General features: G+C 41.9%; 1 protein-coding gene across 1 annotated transcript in view; it reads left to right on the top strand.

Annotated features, from left to right (window-relative positions):
* Window positions 1-210: 210 nt before the first annotated feature.
* The window catches only part of LOC124156650 (GTP-binding protein Di-Ras2), a 240,944-nt gene continuing 235,154 nt past the window's right edge, over window positions 211-6,000 (top strand). The window contains exon 1 of the mRNA XM_046531315.1: window positions 211-636. The gene's annotated coding sequence lies outside the window, so the exon portion shown is untranslated. The remainder of the gene's footprint in view (window positions 637-6,000) is intronic.

Genomic DNA, 6,000 nt, shown 5'->3' with positions numbered 1-6,000 from the left:
TCGGGTGCATCCACGCACAGGGAGGAGGAGGGACGGGTGACGACAGCTGAGAGGCCTCACGCAATGGGTGGGGGTGGGGGGGCACGCAGGTGGGTGGGTGGTGGGAGGGCGTGGCGGAGCGGATAGAGGGCGTGGCGCGCGGAGGGGCCCCTCGAGCAGCGTGGCGTCGGTCGCTCCGGCAACCGATTGTCTCCTCCACCGCCACGCCACACAGTGCCCGTCCACAGAGGCAAGCAAGCACGCCGCGCGCTCCTCGCCCTCTCCGCCACGCCCTCTCTCTCTTCCTCTGGCTGCTCGTGATCGATCTGAGCCAATAGGCGGCGCTCACGGATTGAGAGAGAGAGAGAGAGAGTCAGTCTGTGTCCGCTCCGAAGACGCTGCGAGCGATCCCTCGCTCTCCGACAGTGATTTGTGCTTCTGTGAGAAAGGAAGAGAGTGCTTCTTCGCGAGCAGTGTGTCCACTCTCGTATTGTGTGTTTGATCCGCACCGCCTAGTGTTTTTGCGCCTCGCTGAGGGGCCATGGTGCGGCCCGCTCGCACCAGCACGCCGCTGCCGCCGCCGGCCGTGCGGCCCTCGAGCCATCGCAGGAGGGACGCCGAATAGGAGGCGCGGAGACTCACGGGAACGAGCAAAAGGTGAGCGGGCCGAAACGCCGTGCTTATCGCGTGCCGTGCCTACCCACGACCGGTGACTATCTCGGGCCGGGGAGACCACTCTCCCACCGATGAGGCAGACGCACGCTGTCGGATTATTATTCCGCACGGCGCACGCGGTCAAGAGGGGAGACATCCCCAGGCCTCGTGGAAATCGGTGACAGGAGCAACACGAAGGAAGGCGGGTGTATTTCGAGCGGTTAAATTCATATTAATTGCCACGGGATAAAATTGCCCTCAATGGGAAATCGAATCACGGTAAAACTGAGCCGAGAAAATGGGTGAAATTTCCATGAAAATCAAGGAAGGCTCTTTACAATATAAAAACGACGAAAGAAATTTTACCTATGAAATGAATCTCTACATTCAAGAGCAGAAAAGTCAGTAACTGTCCACACAATAAATTTCTCTTCGCGGTTTGAATGCAAGCTCCCACACTGCGTATTTGATTTTCAAACTTCGAAATTAGCGAGGAGGATATAGTGGTTGAGAAATCAAAAACTTTTATTTTGTAGTACTTTCATGAATATGTAGATGCTTTCCCATTACTTATTCTTATTCGGCACGGGTAATGGCATTGCTACGTAATGATTGGTCATCATGTTCTTAAACATTATAGTATTATCTTTCAGTTTTCCATTGAGTGTGTCACAATCATGCCATGACATGTCTTACATTTAATCCTGGGCTGCTTACAAAATAAAATAAGAGGAGAATACTAAAAAAGAGCCATTCTAAGTTATTACGCTGCCTGTCACCGATTCCCACGATTGTGGCACCATCACAGCTGACCCGGTGCAATTGTTAAGGGTGCTTTCCTAAGAGCATCTCATTTTCAAATATAAAGTTTAAGCGTAAACCGCGAGGATCGAGAACCGACGAATACATTTCTTTCGCTTGCTCGATAAGGCTCCAGCTGGCATTTTGGTCAAAGGTGACACTTTTTGGCATAAAACTTGTCAAGAGTTATACGTGGGAGGACAGATTAAATATCTTAGCATTACGACGAGAATTTAAATAAATAAACAATATGCATAACGACATTTAAAAAAATTAAATTTACCGAGAGCTTCACCACCACAAACACGAGTGGGTTCGAGCCGCCGTTTTTGCAATCCATTCATTCCCGCGTTGCCTGACTCAATAGGATGGGTTTAGTTCGTATGTTGCAGACACGCAGGATTCACTGGATTGAAAAAAAATCAAATTTTCTTCAGGAAAATATATAGCTTTCAGGGGTTGATTTTTAAAAAATTCTCTTTTTCCTCGTGGTTGTCGCACGCTAAGAGAGAGGGTGGTGGGGGTGGGGGGTTTGAAGGGGGGGGGGGGGCGGGGAGGGAGTCAGCTGACTGTAGCGCGTGCTGCCGTTTGGGCGTGCCCAACCCCGTGAGTGAGAAATGAGCGACACCGCGCGGAACTCGGTCAATCGCTCATTTGGCGGGATTCGACCCGCGACCCACCAAGCTCCTCGCCCCCCCTGCCTGCTGAAGAGTCGCATGCATGCGAGATAGGAGTCCACAACGGGAAAAAATGGGTAGAAAGTTAAGCGCTGAAATGACGAGTCTAGCATTTCGATGCCAAATCGCGCAATGACGGCTGAAATATGATGCAATGGAAGGAATACAATGATTTTTATACGAGTTACGATAACTGTTGTTCTTGATGTTCTTACGAGTTCGTTCGCCAACAATATGAAATAGGTAATAATCAGTGATGTCATGGAAAAATTAGCAGTGCCCGAAGGCACTTTTCTTAACTTATTTTAGAAGTGAAAAATTACTATTTTTTTACAAGTTATAATTTATATTTTATTACAATTTTTTGTTTTTGTAACGAATGTATGAATTAGAAATTTTGAGGCAACCAAATTATATAAAAATGATATTTGACTATTATGTCTTTCGTTAACCAGAGGCGGAACGGCGTTCCGGCATCATGACACCCCTGATAATAATCACTTTATATTTCTCTGTTCCACGCTGATTACAAACTAAAAAATATAATGTCATTACCTATCATTCCATTTCAAAACAACCACAGAAAAAATAAGTAGAGGATAGGAGCACGATATTCAGAAAACAAATTGAAGCGGAAGGGTATCAATGTTGGTACATTTAGTCGACAATGGCTTCGAAGCACAACATAAGACAAGATACTCTGACGAAAGAAATCTTAGAAGGATAGGTAAAAGGGAATAATATCAGGGGTATGGGAGAATATCAGATGGAAAGGAAACATACGCAAAAAAAAGCTTTCGTTCCAACTCAGTGGGCGGCCCACAGAATATGAAACCTGGTATTCCGCCAGACAGCGTGGCTACCTCATCGATTTCCCACCCAAAAATCGCCTTATAAAAGAATAATAAATGTTAAAATAGACATTAAACTATTTGATCGGTCATTTTTGGAATGCCAAATATTGAGTAATTCAAAGTTCACTCCTTTTTATAATTATTGGGTACATGGGCCCATTGCCTATTGAGTTTTTTTAACTTAATATCTCAACTTAAGTCTCTTATTGAGATTGATTGAGATATAGTATATATTTGCAACAACCGGCGACCATTGGAGCATATAATGAATAATATGCTGTGGAATAATTGAAAGTTGAAGTGTTATAAGATTATGCGATTATAGAGAATTGAGTTAAGAGCTGCGTCAAAACAAATCTTAGGGTTAAAGAGTGATGATGGAGATGGTAATGAAACAATGTTTCCTTCTAAACGCTAGATTAATCTACCGTGACAATGACACGCTGTGTAGAAACAATGCGGAACGCAGGAAGTGACATTTCTTCTCATTTTTTTATGTATTTATTGAAACTAAATAATGAAGTCTTAAACTGTGTCTTAATAGGAATCATAACTTCTGCTTGACCAGTCTTTATTTCGACCTATTATTAACCATTTGCGACTTCTCCAGCTTCTTCCAGATTTTACCCTACACATGCGCTTCTTTCATTCATCACATTTCCTTGACCTCACATCTAGTTTATCTTTTCCGTCACATTTTTTTTCTTTGGTACATTGTGTCACTTCACACTTTCACTATTCTCTCGTCCGTCTTTCTGTACGAGTTCTCATTCCATTCCACTTTCTTTTGACCAACCACACTCCGAATATCTTCCTCGCCGCAATCCCTTCTTACCGACTATCTCGTTTCCCTGTCCAATAATGGAGAGTCCATCTAGAAGAAAACTTGTGCCATCACATTGAAATTTACACGGTATTATCACTTTTACTCGGTACATTCATTTCACTTATCTTCATCGTCCCGAAAACAACTTATTTAAGGCCTTTTACACTAGGGGAAATACCGTGTAACAATAACTATCACACACTACCATGCCCTGGGTAGGGACAACCTCCCTAGGCGGGACTCGAACCCACGACCATCGTTTGGCAGGCAAGGACTTTACCCCGCCGCCTTAAAGGCCAAAAAATTTACAAAAATGAAAATATAATACATACAATAATACACATCCTTTTTACTCAAAGAAAAGCTCTTATCTCAATTTTTTAAAAATCCTCCACAAATTCTTAGTTGAATAATTGCTATAATTGAGGTAAAGTGAAATGTTGAAAATAGTCTATTCAATATTACCTATGAAAATCTCAAGATCACTATATAGATTTTAAGCGGGTGACAATAATGTCACGAGACTAAATTTAAGCTAGTAACTAATAACGCCACTAAAAAGACAAAACACAACCAGTCTAGTGGGAGTGATGAGCCATCTTAAACAGAGAATTCAAAGCCCGACAATCAACTACCATCGCAGCTTTTAGGCGATTATTGTCTTTCAGCTTTTGAATACACGGTATTGTAGAACATTTACCAATAGGGACTCTCAGAATCGTTGACAGACAAAGAAATGATTGAGGCCTGTTGCTTGTCCTGAAATGTCGTGTAGGTTATTACAACGCAGTACCACAAAAGCCTTTAAACTTAATACAGTGGACTTTGGATGAACACCATCGAGTCATAAATTGGCTGAAAATTTGTGAATACTGGTGATTTATATACGAAGGTATTCAGCATGCCGCATTCGAGTCCTTCATATTAATTCCACCTTAAAAACATGGATTGGTGGCTAAAAATATAGAATTTTACACATAAAAAGAAGCCTTACAATTGACATTTATCGCGAACCATGGAAGCAATCACTACCCACGATATGAACAACAGTTGTATCAGGGTCTATTGTTCGCACATGATGCTGAGGTTGTAAGAGCAATGGTTATTTATACGCCTTGAAAGAGGTTCTTAGGGAGTCATTACACAACAGGCAATGAATTAATTCAGCAACAAAATATTGCGGTGCATAATGATAACGATAATAAGTTCAACGCGCAAATGCTATTTTTTATTCTATGTGATATGAGGGGTTGAAAAGCCATGGGATCCAAGTAATTTCTTTTTTCTATGCAGTGTTAGGTAAAGTTAATTGTTGGAAGAAATACACAAAAACTTGGTTGCCATGGGATACGAGAAAGTCTCTGTTCTGCTCTGGCATCGAGTGGAAAATCAAATGCACTACCAAATATCTAAATGATATTGTTTGTTTTCTATGGCAAATTTCTGTACCTAACACTGCATAGATAAAAGAAATCACTTGTACTACTTGGTTTCTCACCCACTCATATGAGTTAATCTATGACGTCGATACTATTAGTAGGCACCACCAACAATTATCATTCACGAGTTAAAATGGTTTATTCGTCGTCCCTTGAACTTTTAACTCACCTCTGCGAGTAAATTAATGACATTTTTATAATAAAATACGATATGTTGTCGGTCTATATCATTTTATCATCTTTGGAGGCTTATTTTGTATTGGACGGACAGAGTAATGAAAATTTTTAATGGAAGTAACGTCAACAACCACACATCTTCCTGGAACTCCTCTCACACATCTCCTGGAATAAATCTCTCCCGGAACATTTAAATTATGAGGGAACTGGATCGTTTCCATTCTCAAGAGACGAGATCATTAAAAGGTCATCACGCAAAAGGCGAACCACTCCAGATTATATACAATAGAATCAGGTATACTTTGATGGAATTTCTCAAGCATAATGCACAAAAATCGCAAACTTTTGCCATTTCCCAAGCCATAATTTTACAACGACCTAGGTGTCAACGGAAAACCGTCATTCTCCAGGTCTCAAACACCAGAAAAGTACCGAAACATACACAGCCGGGGTGGGAGAAGCAAAAAGCAAATTCAGGGAGTAGGGATAAGGGGGATGATGAGGACATGCGCTGTACTCATATGGCAACCAAAAAAAGATAGCCAAATACCTATTATTCCACTTATACAAATACCAGAGCATTTTATAATACC

The sequence above is a fragment of the Ischnura elegans genome, chromosome 1 (assembly GCF_921293095.1).
Source record: "Ischnura elegans chromosome 1, ioIscEleg1.1, whole genome shotgun sequence".
NCBI classification, from domain to species: domain Eukaryota; kingdom Metazoa; phylum Arthropoda; class Insecta; order Odonata; family Coenagrionidae; genus Ischnura; species Ischnura elegans.
Note: the sequence above shows the minus strand (reverse complement) of the source record. Positions and strands in the feature narration are given on the sequence as shown.